Source organism: Nerophis lumbriciformis, linkage group LG15 (assembly GCF_033978685.3).
Source record: "Nerophis lumbriciformis linkage group LG15, RoL_Nlum_v2.1, whole genome shotgun sequence".
Classification (NCBI taxonomy): Eukaryota; Metazoa; Chordata; class Actinopteri; order Syngnathiformes; family Syngnathidae; genus Nerophis; species Nerophis lumbriciformis.
In genome coordinates, this window is record NC_084562.2 from 31,173,876 (window position 1) to 31,188,501 (window position 14,626).

Sequence of the window (14,626 nt, forward strand, 5' to 3'; positions counted from 1 at the left end):
AACAGCCACTGTACCGGGAGCTTGGGTAAGGTACTTTAGGGGGTTCAATGTCTAATCCCTAAACTGCGAGGTTGATACAGTAGATATATTTGAATCAAATTGTCAAATATTGTAAGTCACCCCTAAAATGAAAATAATATGAATTCAATAAAAAGTAATTATAAAAAGAAACATTTATCTGTGGTTGTTTTGCACATTGGAGAGACAGGCTTATTGGAACGATGAAGTCTCAATAACGACACCATTATGCTGCTTTCAGTAGTTTTTGCTGTCCATTTCATGGCCGAAAACCAAAATACCATCGTTGTCACATTTTTTGAGTGGCTTGGACCAGGCATGCTGCAAATTGTTAAGATTTGTACGAATCCAATTATATTTTTGACCCCAAACGAATCAGTTCTTAATTGATTCTCTTATTGATTTTCATTTGGAAAGAAGGAGTACAAATAGGTCAATTAGCATCAACTTTGTTTAGTTCAGTGAGGTCTTAAAAGGCCCACAGTATTGATGGGGTCCCCGGGGGTCCCCAGAAAAAAATTGTTTTTGTAAATAACTATCAAATAATGAGAAAATGGCTTCTATTGTAGAAATTAACAAAACACAACATTCATTATTTTGTGGCAATTACACAAGTATGTTCAGTAACATGTTATTCGAATAGAAATTGGTTTTTTTTTTCTTTTGAACAGTAATATGATGTGAGCACAAAAGTAGAAAAAAAAACATCATTCAGTGACAATCTAGTCAAGTCTAAAAGAACTGTGCATTGTGCAATTTTGCAACCATGAACATTAACATTATCCATCCATCCATTTTCTACCGCTTATTCCCTTCAGGGTCGCGGGGGGCGCTGGAGCCTATCTCAGCTACAATCGGGCGGAAGGCGGGGTACTACCTGGACAAGTCGCCACCTCATCACAGGGCCCATTAACATTATTTGTCCCAAAAAAAAAAAATGGATACGCAAAATTTCTGAATTTATAATGTCTTCAGCTGTGGAGGTCGCCTCCTAGGTGGAGCCTCAGACGCTGTCTCGTCAAGTATTGCATGAGAAACTTTATTTTTAATTCTTACAGTAACAGCAGGGCAGCACGGTGGCAGAGGGGTTAGTGCATCTGCCTCACAATACGAAGGTCCTGAATAGTCTTGGGTTCAATCCCGGGCTCGGGATCTTTCTGTGTGGAGTTTGCATGTTCTCCCCGTGACTGCGTGGGTTCCCTCCGGGTACTCCGGCTTCCTCCCACCTCCAAAGACATGCACCTGGGGATAGGTTGATTGGCAACACTAAATGGGCTCTAGTGTGTGAATGTTGTCTGTCTATCTGTGTTGGCCCTGCGATGAGGTGGCGACTTGTCCAGAGTGTACCCCACCTTCCGCCCGATTGTAGCTGAGATAGGCTCCAGCGCCCCCTGCGACCCCAACGGGAATAAGCGGTAGAAAATGGATGGATGGATGGACAGTAACAGCAAAGAGAGCAGCTTTTGCACTAACATGATAGGCAGAGTTAGTTAGTTAGTTAGTTAGTTAGTTAGTTAGTTAGTTAGTTAGTTAATCAGTTTGTTAGTTTCTTGCAGTATTACCAGCAGAGTACAGGCTAAGGTTTCCGCCTCTGGGATTGAAAAGCAGTCAAAGTTATCATGTTGTCATCCTGTAACTCTCCAGCATTTGTGCCGGATTGGCGTTGTGCGTGCTGGAGTCATTCACGTCCACTGAAATAAATAAGGAATATGTTTGGCAGTTTTCACAGGATTTCGATTCACAGGAATCGAAGCACCGGATCATCAGCAAGAACCGGTTTCCCATTCCTGTCCCAAGCAGACAATGTTAATAACTCCACTTTTGACAATTTCACTTCACTTTTCACTTCTTCTTTTTTCTTTGACACACTGCCATCAGAAGAGTCTGCCTGCTTGGGAGATGTAATGAAGGGCAAAGATGAAAAAAAAAAGTGACATTGTCCTTTCTCAGTCTAGTGATCATTCTTCCATCTACGTATTGTTCTGCCGCGCACACGTAAATATTTCTCTATTTTTTTTTCGTACAGTACAGTAATTTAAGGGAGTGTGCTATTGTACTATTGCAACCGTTTCTTTCTTTACCAACATGTCCAACAACTAAGTCTTGGCCAAATATTGCATTATTTCAGGTTTAATCACATGGACTCAATTATTTTCTGTAATCAACTATTGTTTTTTGGTGTTCAAAGTTGTGCAACTCTTTCCAAGGTTATTGTTAATTATCGTCGCATACAAATATCCCATCATGTTTGGCCTAATAGTGTGAAGAGGAATGTATGTGTTGGCCTTAATGATGGAGATTCACAATTGTTATAAATAGGGCTGTCTAAGGCAGTGGTTCTTAACCTGGGTTCTATCGAACCCTAGGGGTTCGGTGAGTCGGGCTCAGGGGTTCGGCGGAGGTCAAGACACACCCGACTCATCGTGTAAATAAAAACTTCTCCCTATCGGCGTATTACGGACACGGCAACAGCAGAAGGCACATTGATTTGCAGGTGTGTAATTTGTTGTGAGTTTATGCACTGTGTTGGTTTTGTTCTTTGAACAAGGTGATGTTCGTGCACGGTTCATTTTGTGCACCAGTAAAAAAATACATGGTAACACTTTAGTATGGGGAACATATTCACCATTAATTAGTTGCTTATTAACATGCAAATTAGTAACATATTGGCTCTTAACTAGTCATTATTAAGTACTTATTAATGCCTTATTCTGCATGGCCTTATTATAACCCTAACCCTCTAACCCTGGCCCTAACCCTCTAACCCTAACCCTAACCAAATAACTCTAAATTAAGTCTTTGTTACTTAGAATATGTTCCCCTAGTGTCCAAAAAACTCTAAATTCAGTCTTTGTTACTTAGAATATGTTCCCCATACTAAAGTGTTACCAAAAACATATAAATGATAAATGATAAATGGGTTGTACTTGTATAGCGCTTTTCTACCTTCAAGGTACTCAAAGCGCTTTGACACTACTTCCACATTTACCCATTCACACACACATTCACACACTGATGGAGGGAGCTGCCATGCAAGGCGCTAACCAGCACCCATCAGGAGCAAGGGTGAAGTGTCTTGCTCAGGACACAACGGACATGACGAGGTTGGTACTAGGTGGGGATTGAACCAGGGACCCTCGGGTTGCGCACGGCCACTCTCCCACTGCGCCACGCCGTCCCTATAACTTTGTCTTGAATTTGTGTGACGACCGGGGCGCATGGTGATGCGGGGTTTCGTTCTCCCAGGATGCAACGGACTTCGGACACAGCGTGAAGGTAAAATAAATGATTTATTTACCGGAATAAATTATACTGGAACAAAGAAAAGGGTGCTCATAGCACATAAGGCAAAAACTAAAAGAGCTAGCATGGGAGCTAGAAGGTAAAAAAGGAGTTTAGCGTGGAAGCTAACAGGTACAGAGCCAGAACAAAAGTCGTCAACTGTTGCATGAAAACAAACTACGAAGCAAGAACGAATGACAGGGAGGACAGGCTTAAATAATAATGTCAGTGATGACAAACAGGTGCGTGTCGGGAAACAAACGCGGCAGGTGAAAATAATAAGCAGCCATGGCAACAAACTCAGGTGTACAAAACAGGTACTCAAGGAGTCCAAAACTAACCAAAAACACAAGTATCTTGAAAACGTAAACAAAAAATATGATCTGGGCAGCGGATCATAACAATTTTTAAAAAAAAAAACATTTTATTTTTCACTAAAGAAGTGTTCGGTGAATGCGCATATGAAACTAGTGGGGTTCGGTACCTCCAACAAGGTTAAGAACCACTGGTATAAGGATTAAAATATTGAATCGCAATTAATTGCATTTTGAACATATTTAACTCCTAATTAATTACAATTAATTGCAATTAATCACAAATAAAAGTTGTTTATCTTTAATAAGTGTGTCCTATTAAAATATACACCCGACATTGGCGTGAACAATTTGGTTTATGAAAATGTTTTTTTATTCAACATTATGCTTTTTCTAAACAGCTTACACAAAACGGAATCACACACTAACAGTTGCACACACACACACACAGAGACGCAAGACATTTTCCACCTGAGGTCTAATCCAGTCTTTTAGTGCTCTTTCTTTCTCCCACCATATATATATAGATATATTTACACATACATTGATATAGTTTAATTATATAGTTTATATAGCTTAGTTTACTTTGCCCGGATCATGTTTTGTTCTGTTAGTTTGACTACCTCAGTTCTGTTTCCAGCCCCCCTGGGTTTGTGTTTTGGTTTCCATGGGTGCTGATTAGTTTCACCTGCCTCTGATTAGTGTTCGGGACGCTCACCTGCTCCTGGGCACTAATTAGAGAGCTACTTATTTCTGTTTTTCTCCACAATCAGTCTGGCTTCTTTGTTTGCACTACGCAACTGTGATGACGTCTTCTATTTGCTTCCATGCAACCCGATACATATATAAGTATTTTCTACGGTCTTTGATTCCCGTTCCTGTGATAAGCGTCGCCATAGCTCCCACGCTATCGGCACGTTTTTCGGTCTTTCTGTATTTATGCATGATTTCATGGACAATAAGTCAATGTCTCACCTGCACCTCGCCTCCGGAGTTCCTGCTGCATCTTGGGAGAACGATCCGCGCAGTAAAATACGACCCCGTCGTTACACTCAAGGTTACATTGTGGTACACCAGTATCACACTTCAACATGTCCGAAAAGTATTAGGAAGGATCAGAGATTTTTTTAATCTTACGTCTTTTCTGCTACATAACAAAAAACATGTTTGTTCCCTTTCTGTGTTCAATCTGGAACACAATAAATAAATGATGCATTTGTCTATCTGTGTTGGACCTGCGATGAGGTGGCAACTTGTCCAGTGTGTACCCCGCCTTCCGCCCGAGTGCAGCTGGGATAGCACCCCCAAGCGGTAGAAAATGGATGGATGGATGAAATAAAGTTCACATCAATCAATAGTTATTACATTGTAATTCATACAATTGGATGAATATGTAATATATATATAGACCAGTGGTTCTTAACCTGGGTTCTATCGAACCGTAGGGGTTTGGTGAGTTGGCCTCAGGGGTTCGGCGTAGGTCAAGACACACCCGACTCATCGTGTAAATAAAAACGTATCCCTATCTGCGTATTACGGATACAGCAACAGCAGAAGTCAGACTGATTTGCAGGTGTGTCATTTGTTGTGAGTTCATGCAATGTGTTGGTTTTGTTGTTTGAACAAGGTGATGTTCATGCACGGTACATTTTGTGCACCAGTAATAAAACATGGTAACACTTTAGTATGGGGAACATATTCACCATTAATTAGTTGCTTATTAACATGCAAATTAGTAACATATTGGCTCTTAACTAGTCATTATTAAGTACTTATTAATGCCTTATTTGGCATGACCTTATTATAACCCTAACCCTCTAACCCTGGCCCTAACCCTTAAGTATGTTCCCCATACTAAAGTGTTACCAAAAACATATAACTTTGTCTTGAATTTGAAAAAAACCAACATTTTATTTTTCACTAAAGAAGGGTTCGGTGAATGCGCATATGAAACTGGTGGGGTTCGGTACCTCCAACAAGGTTAAGAACCACTGATATAGATCATTTATTAATTATTTTTAGATGCTTATCCGGATTCTTCTCCATTGTACTTTGTGACCCTTTGTCAGTTCCTTAAACTGGATACTTTCAGTACATGGTTTGAATTATTTGCTTAATCCATTCCATAATTTTAATTCCACATACTGATATACTAAATGTTTTAAGTGTTGTGCGTGCATACAAAATGTATTGAATTGTATATTTCCCTAAGTTTATATTTCTTTGTTGAGAAGAATTGTTGTACATTCCTCGGTAGTAAGTTATATAAATAAATGTATGTTCAATATTTGAATGTTTTCTACAATCAACATTATGTATTAAATTATGTATTATCCTAACTGACAAATCCTGAACAGAATAAGGTATTTTGTGACTTTATGAATGTTGTTTGGATAGAAATTAAACAGCTTTCATCCCAGTATTGCTTTAAAACACACATAGGAAGAAAACAAACTAATAGTACAATGAAAAGCTATATTGTTGCAATGCTCATACTGATTTGCTGTTCATGTGCAGGTTTTGCTCTGTGATCTCGATTAGGATAATGAGATGCATTACGAATAACAGGTGCAAACCCAAAGACAAGATTGGATTGCTTATTATATGGATAACGTGTCCAAACACAGATCCCGTTCTAATAGCAGTTGTAAATGGGATCTAAGACCGGTGGACTGAACTGAACTTGTCCTGTATCTTTTACAACTCATTAGCCTGACTTATTTTTGAAAACTCCTGTTCTCTTTTGCTTTGTGGGGCTTGAAACCATCTTTTGTAACGTATGGCATCGTAACATAGCTCAAACATTGCCAGCAATATTGACATGTCTTATTAGTTTCTCTGCGTTATGAAGCGTGAAAACAACGCTGGTGTCTACGATAAGCATTCAAGAATGTCATATTCCACATTGTCACTGTGGATCCGTCGAACCTCTTCAGGGAATTCCCACACTATTCTCTAAAACAATTTCGCAGAATTGTGTAGTGCAGACAAAAGTGTGACCGCAATGTGCTATATGCGGTGCAAAGATGATGCCATCGCCCAGTAATGCAGCAATGACTTCAGTGATGATCCTCTCTGACCAATCCTTAGCTTTTGATGTTTTAACGCCGTTTTGAATAAAAACACTATGTGTTGTTTAGAAAATAAAAAATAAAAAAATCTACCAGAGCTATAGACTTGAAACAGCTAAACATTACAATTCCAAAAATGTGTATGTGATCAAGATGTTTAAAATCATTTTTTTTTTTGTTGAAATCTTTGATACTCCCAGACTTGATTGATGGATAGCTGACAAACACACACACAAACACTCCATTGTCTGGATGCCAAGCTGATGTGTAACCCCCACTCCTCTCAGCCTTCCATCACTGTAAATTTAGCATCAGAAGCTTCTCAGCTGCTCCTTTCCAAAACCCAAGCCCTCCTCTTCCATCCACAGTATTTCATCCATCTCCTTCTCTGGGGTCACGGCTGGTCCCCCCCCCCACACGTCCCCACACCCAAACGTATATACTACACCCACATCTCACTCTTATCCCACAGCCAATAAGGACGAGATAAGCTCAAGTATCACAGTAACACAAGGACATATTCCCGGAGTAGAGGCGGCAGATTCCCCACACCTTCGTCTTCACAGGAGCTTCTCTTCCTCCCTGAGGTAAGCAGACAGGCAAATGCACTTCAAAACGAATGTGGCGTGGGTAGATTTTTTTTTTTTTTAACGACATATACAGTGATTCAGATTCAATTATAATAACACGCAAATTCCTGACCGCAGGCCTACTGATGCTAGACTTTGCTTCATTATTTGAAATCATTTTATTTCATCATTTTTAAATGACAAAGGTGTAAAAAAAGTCTTTAATCAATTGGTCATCTCATAAAACTATGATAATCTGTTTTATAAAAATATTTCTGCCTATCATATATTTTTATTTAACGTACATTAAATCAAATGACATCGTATTATGTTTAAAGATAATAAATTACATTGAAATGTAATCATCCACCCGTCCATTTGATTGGTCACGGATAAGATGAAGCCTGTCCCCAGTCCATCACAGGACACGGATAGACACAAAAAAGAACCATATATTCACCATATTCACCTATATTTTAATGTATTTATTTATTTATTTTACAAACGTGATCGTTATATTACAGTATTGTTGGTGTTGATATTATTACAGTCTGTTTTGTAAAATGGGAATCCCTAGAAGCTTAGAGCTTAAGGATAGGGACCCGCAGTTAAAATATACATCAACATTTAATATACAAAGTACAGTAAAATACAATTACAAAAAACGAATAAAAAAATAATTTACAAGTATTTACCAACCACATTTACAGAGAAGGAAGCTTTTAATCCACCCGGTCAGTCTTAACATCTTATTATTTAAATTTGATTAGAAAGTTGCATCTTGATCATTTGAGATAATCATCAAGGGTCAAGACCAAAATATGTGACCAGAAGTGATGGATTTATATTTTAGAGTCTCCAATATAAAATACATGTTTTTGTAAGACAAACCCCCACAACGCCATGCAGAGATGCTCCAATGGAGATTCAAACCCAGATCCCCTGACTGTCCTTGTCGCCTTCCAACATTCCTACTGTTATTTCCTTGCTGGGTGCTGAAAAGGACTCTCTCTTTAGTATGACAGCTATGCGGGCACCCGTACCTGAACATCTGCAAATGAGGCCGATGTGTGTTCACAGATTTAGCAACAGGTTTCAAGTTCTACACCAGCAGATTGGAAAGGGATTTCCACTTCATTGAAGCACAATAATAAGCAAAGTGGTACCTCGGTTGTTATTCGGCCCACTTTTGGTATCATTCGGTTTCGAGGAATATACTGTTTCGGTGATCTGAACGTTACGCGAAACAAACTTCAGTCAGTCTCTACTTTTTGCCAAATAAGCCACCATGGGACCAAAGAAATAGGTGAAAAGTGTTGAAAAATGCAAAAGTGCCAACAAGCGTCTTCCATCAAGTGAATTGAAATGCATTTCAAATTGATTTGGTCTTAATCAGACCTTTTCAAATGGAAAACCATGGTAGCACTGTATCAAATTGTCATCACTTGCACATATTTAAACCCTGCTCCTTTGGTATATCAGTATAATGACATAAATAATGTTATGAATGTGTAACATGTGAAACCGGCTGTCACTTCAGTGATATATGAGATTTTGATACAGTAATAACATACTAAGTCCTGTTGGCTGGCAGGATCGTCTCTCTCCCTTTCAGAGTCAGACTGATGCCTGGGACTATAAATACATCTCATATTGGCATTTACATCCAAATCTGCGATCACTTTGGCCGAGAGCGCTTGTCTCTACCATCTCACCTGCTGAGTTTTGATTTCAGGAAGACTCAGAAATACTCCTCAGCATGTCGTGTTGGCATAGTAGAGAAATGAAGCAGCCCTACCACTAAATATACAGAGCGCTGATGTGTCGGTATGTACTGACTGAATACTGGAAACAAAGGAGACGTGCTGTAAGTCCATCAAAGCGCTCGTTTGTTGATTGGCTGACGCGTTGCAGAGGATCCTCCCTCTGGTCCAAGCCTGAGGATTAAAGTCGCTATTTGGACTCTGTTTCTCAGCTGATGGGGAGAAATATGATCCTTAACTAATCCTTTAAGTCCTCTGCACCTGTGCCCGCCACGAAGTGTGAAGGAGGCATCCAAAGAGACTTTATATATATCAAATATGATACAGTTGTGTACAGTTAGCAGAAATCCTGCCACTTTGGCTCCGGCTGAGCTGCTGCTCATCTCCACTGGACTGGAAATAGTGATGGTGTTGGAATCAGTGTTTAGCATCAACGTACAGTGTAGGGACATTTTCACACTTGGTGATGACAGCACTGGTCTGGTTTCTCATGTTTTAATCCATACTTCCAAAGTTATCGAATAAACGGGACAAAAGAAGCCAACTTTGTAACACATGGGTGTCCAAAGTGCGGCTCAGGAGCTCGTTGGGATATTTTTCAATTAAATGTATTCCTTGATATTACACTCATTTGTTTTGTCTGCTACAACACAAAGCTAAGATGTAGATTGTTTTTTGTTTGGATTTGGGCTGTCGGAGGATTTAAATATTTAATTGCGATTAATCGCATTTTTTTCATAGTTAACTCAAAATTTGTCACATTTAAGTGTAGCTAAATATAATTTTTCACCAATAACAAGTAATGGTAAATATAGTGTTTTTCAAACATTATGCTATTTTAAGCAGCTCAACACAAAATGGACATAAACATGCTTTGAATGACAATTTTCAATCAATCAATCAAAGTTTATTTATGTAACCCTTAATCACAAGTGTCTCAAAGGGCTGCACAAGCCACAACGACTTGCCCTGATCCCACATCAGGGCAAGAAAAAACTAAACCCGACTCAATTTTAAAAATAATATCTGCTGTGTGTTGGTGTCTTGCCAGATTTTATATTTTGTAGTAATACAGAATGTGTATTCCTGCTGTAGAAGCACTTGCATTCAGAGAAGAGGAGCGACAGCATGTTTAGATACCAGTTTAACGCATTAATAACACAAAATATGGATTGTTATGATCATGCTTTGATCGTCAAAGATGTTTGGTAATGTAATCTCTGATATTTCTACTTAAATAAATGCTTCTGATATTTTGTACATTACATGTTGTACAACTTAATAGTCTTCATGGCTGTGCATGACAATGTTTAAACCTTCCCTATTTATTAAGCAATGAAATATTCAGCCCGCTAAACATTCTGTTGTTGAGGAGTATCAACCTGAACATGTTATAAAAGAATACTTCAGCCTAACAAAAATTACCCCCATATTCCTCAATTTATGTACTAGCATTTATTTAGGCAGAACTATCACAGCTTACATTACAAAATATCTTTGACAAAGCATGATCGTAATGTAAGACATTTTATTTTGTTAGTGTAGTTAAACTGGGTGTGAAGCGTAGCGCTTTTGATTTAAAGCCGAAAGTGTGTTTTGGTTTGAGGAGGTGTCTAGACATTAGAGATGCGCGAATAGGCAATTATTTCATCCGCAACCGCATCAGAATGTCGTCAACCATCCGCCATCCACCCGATGTAACATTTGATCAGAACCGCACCCGCCCGTTGTTATATATCTAATATAGACGATGCAAGGCATTAGTGAGGTTATAAAGCTTTTGCCTGTTAAAGAAAGGAGACTGATCCATTGCAGCACAGACATTCGCGTGCCACGCTGTCACGACCCAGACGCACACCAGTGCGCAATCATATGGGAGCCGCGCTGAGCGCACCTCCAAGCGCGTCTCGCTGCCGGCGACGGCCGAGTATGGGCCCGACGCTCCAGCGCCATCCATTTTCAGGGCTAGTTGATTCGGCAGGTGGGTTGTTACACACTCCTTAGCGGGTTCCGACTTCCATGGCCACCGTCCTGCTGTCTATATCAACCAGGGTGAGCCCCACCCCTTTCGTGAGCGCACTGCGCGCGGAGTGACCCCTGTTACGCGCCCCCGGCAACAGGGGTGGCGGGCAGGTAAGCTGCGCGGGCGGAGCGCGCGGAGTGACCCCTGTTACGAGCCCCCGGCCACGGGGGTGGCGGGCAGGTAAGCTGCTTACCTGCTGCGCGTGACGCCGGCCGCGGCGAAGGCGGACGAGGCGGGGTGTCGGTGCGGTGGGCGCGGTGGTGACCCTGGACGTGCGTCGCCTCGGCTACGGCTCCCGGTGGGGCCCTCTCGGGGGAAGGGGCCTCGGTCCCGGACCCCGGCGAGGCGTCCCTTCTCCGCTCCGTAAAAGTGTCCATCTCTTTTTCTTTTTTTTCTTCTGTTGTGGCATATGCTGCAGGTGCCTGCTCGTTTTTCGTATGTGGGTAACAACATTTAACTATGTATATATATTTCCCAATTGGTTTAACTGCCACCCGCCTGAATCTATTTAAAATCTAATTTTTTTTTTTTTCAACCACCCGACCCGACCCGCGGATAAGATCTAATTTTTTTTAATTTCATCCGCCCGATCGGCGGATAATCCGCGGACTCCGCGGTTGTGCCCGCAAACCGCGCATCTCTACTAGACATGTTTTGATAGACCTGTTTAATCGACCGTTTTTCATTTCTGCTGAGCTTTAATGCCATCTTACTGAAGCAGCTACAGTTACAATCTACATTGTATGTTATTATTGCACCTTAACTGTAATCCAAACACGAAAGTAAAGCTCCATCCGCCTTTCTAATGGCTCACGGTGAAAAATGGTCTATTCTTGTTGGGAGAACTTACCATGGCTTTGGAGCTGGTATTTCCATATTGTAAATTTTCTTTGTCCATTTCTGCTCGCAGTTTTCCCACTGGTGGCTCATCACTAACTAATCGCGCGTCAAAAAATGTGTGCCGTTAAAGAAAGTTATAGGTAACGTGTTATTATCGCGTTAACTTTAACAGCCGTGGTTTAGATAGTTTATACTAGGGTTGTAAGGTATAACAGTACTATTAAATGACTGTGGTACTAATTAATTTTAAAAAAGTAGGTATTAAAAAATACCGGTACTTTATTTTCCATCCATGTGAGGAGTGCCGTGGTGACATTGTTGCTAGTATACAAGCTGCAGCGCATGGCTTAACTACATGGTCCCAGGCACACCAGTCATCAATCAAGACCATTGAGTGTCTTTATAACCGCACCTTGAAAGTTCTAGACAAGAAGAGTATACGATATCATCATTGCCAAATTTTAACCAAATACAGTATTCTAAGTTTTACCAATTTTATTTTGTTACACACAGTCAAACTGGTTTTTAAATGCTTGGATAAGTCTGCTCCCCAATTGCTTTCCAAGGCAATTACAAGACTGCAAAGTGGTAGCAGATCTACCACCCGAGCAAAGTCAAAAGGCAACTGTTGCGTTCCATTTCGTAGGACATCTTTTGCCCAAACTGCCTTTTCAATAAAAGGACCACAACTATGGAACTCTCTACGGGACACTTTGAAAAGTATACCTGCACTTGTCACTTTCAAAAAACAAACAAAATGATGGCTAGTTGAGCAACAATCCTGTTCCCGTGTTTAGTTTTTACTCATTTTTACTAATTGTTTTTTATCTAGTCTGCACTTTGTCTGTGTTATTATTATTATTGGCTTTTAACTCTAGTTTGCACTTTGTCTATATTATTACTATTATCATTATATTCTATTTTTTATTTTCCTATTTTTATGATGTTGGATCTGTGTTGTTGTTGTTCTTGGGGACAAGTGTTGTAAATGAGCTTTGGCTACAAACACTATGATGCATACATTGGATAACTGTTTCAGATGTCTGTTTTTGTATCTGTCCCTATTTCAAATAAACCTCTATAATAATAATAATGTTAGTCAACATACACTTGCAAGCAGAAACAGTGTGAAGACAGAAGAGGGAGAATGGATGTATTTTGGCTTAAAAACTAAAGATAAAAAATGTGGGGCTATAATCACTGAAGCACCGCTCTGCAAGCAGTGCTTTAAAACACTGCTACTTTGTAGCTAGCTAGCAGCAAAGGTCTCGCCGTTGTGTTTTAGCTACTTCTAAATCACTAATCCTAGCCTCCATGGTGACAAATAAACGAAGTTTCTCACACGTATCACTGTAGGAGGGAGGATACAATAGCTATACGCTAACAGCAAGCTAGCACACCTGAATGTAAACAACGGTGGTGCTATAAAAATATCGATTGTAACGATACCAAGCACAGGAGCTGTATCGAGTCCATACTACAGTACAATGATTACATTGCTATTTTTTATTATCACAAAATATGTTTTTATTGTTTATAAACTCAAGCAATACGTACCTGGACACAGGAGAACTTTAAATATGACCAACGTATGTATGATCCTGTAACTATTTGATATTGAAACGATACCCAAAGTTGTAGCATCAGCCAAAGCTCATGTTAAGTATCAAACAGAAGAATACATTTTTATTACATTTTAACAGACGTGTAGATAGAACATGTGAAACAGAAAGTAAGGAGATGTTGACAGTAAATGAACAAATAGATTAATAATAAAATTTCTACCGCTGTGCCTCATCATTTTGAGAAAATATTACGATTGGAAAAGACACAATATGTTACTGCATACGTCAGCAGACTAATTAGGAGCCGTTGCTTACTTACTACTAAATGAGAAGTTGTCTAGTATGTTTACTATCTTGCTAAAATTGATCTTTGATTGCAGTAAGAAACATACAGTATGTTTAATCTATCATAAGATGTTTTGTTCAAATAAAGCCAGCTTTTTGTGGTCTTCTTTATTTTGAAAAGTATCGAAAAGTTATCCATTCCCAAAGGTCTGTAATTCCAAAGTCTTTCGGAAAGCAACCTTTTCCCATAAGAAATAATGTGAATCCAATTCATGTATTCTCGATACTCAAAACCATGAACATAAAACACATTTTATTGAGAATAATTACATTTTTCCATGCAGAAAACAATGTAAAATATACATAAATAATGAATGAAACAGCAGTGCGGTTTGAGTTCTTTCTTGAATTCAACAGGATTTCTCACCTGTAATTCGTAACTTTCTTTGAACTCATGGTGGCTTATTTTGCAGTCATACCAAATTTTAAAAAGCATGGAGACTAAGTCAACAACGCATGGAATTCTTTGTTTGCGTACTCGATTCTGTGGAATGATTCTAACAGTATTACAGTTACTTACAGTATTTGTTATGCCGAGGTTTAGCCGACATACATAACAACCTGTTGTTTTTTTAAGAGCACACCCAACAGGGATTCGCACATATTAACAGATTTTGTTTGTGACTTTTTCCACCTCAAAAAAAAGGCTAAAACACTTGTATAAACAAACATGTAGATTGACGTAGGCATGATTTAGTGAGGTCTTCAGATTAGCCCTGCCGGAGCCAGTTTCGGCTCTGGCGGAGCACAGAGAAGACGATCAGACTTGATTATCTAGAGCACAGGTGTCAAACTCAAGGCCAGGAAACCAGATTTGGCTCACCACATCATTTGAT

The 14,626-nt window shown here is 39.6% G+C and overlaps 1 protein-coding gene across 4 annotated transcripts in view; it reads left to right on the plus strand.

Annotated features, from left to right (window-relative positions):
• The first annotated feature begins 7,116 nt into the window (after positions 1-7,116).
• tnnt3b (troponin T type 3b (skeletal, fast)) overlaps positions 7,117-14,626 on the plus strand; it is a 41,887-nt gene continuing 34,377 nt past the window's right edge. For 3 of the 4 annotated variants that reach the window (XM_061934046.2, XM_072914836.1, XM_061934048.2), the window contains exon 1: positions 7,117-7,272. The gene's annotated coding sequence lies outside the window, so the exon portion shown is untranslated. The remainder of the gene's footprint in view (positions 7,273-14,626) is intronic. The other variant, XM_061934047.2, reaches the window with a different exon arrangement.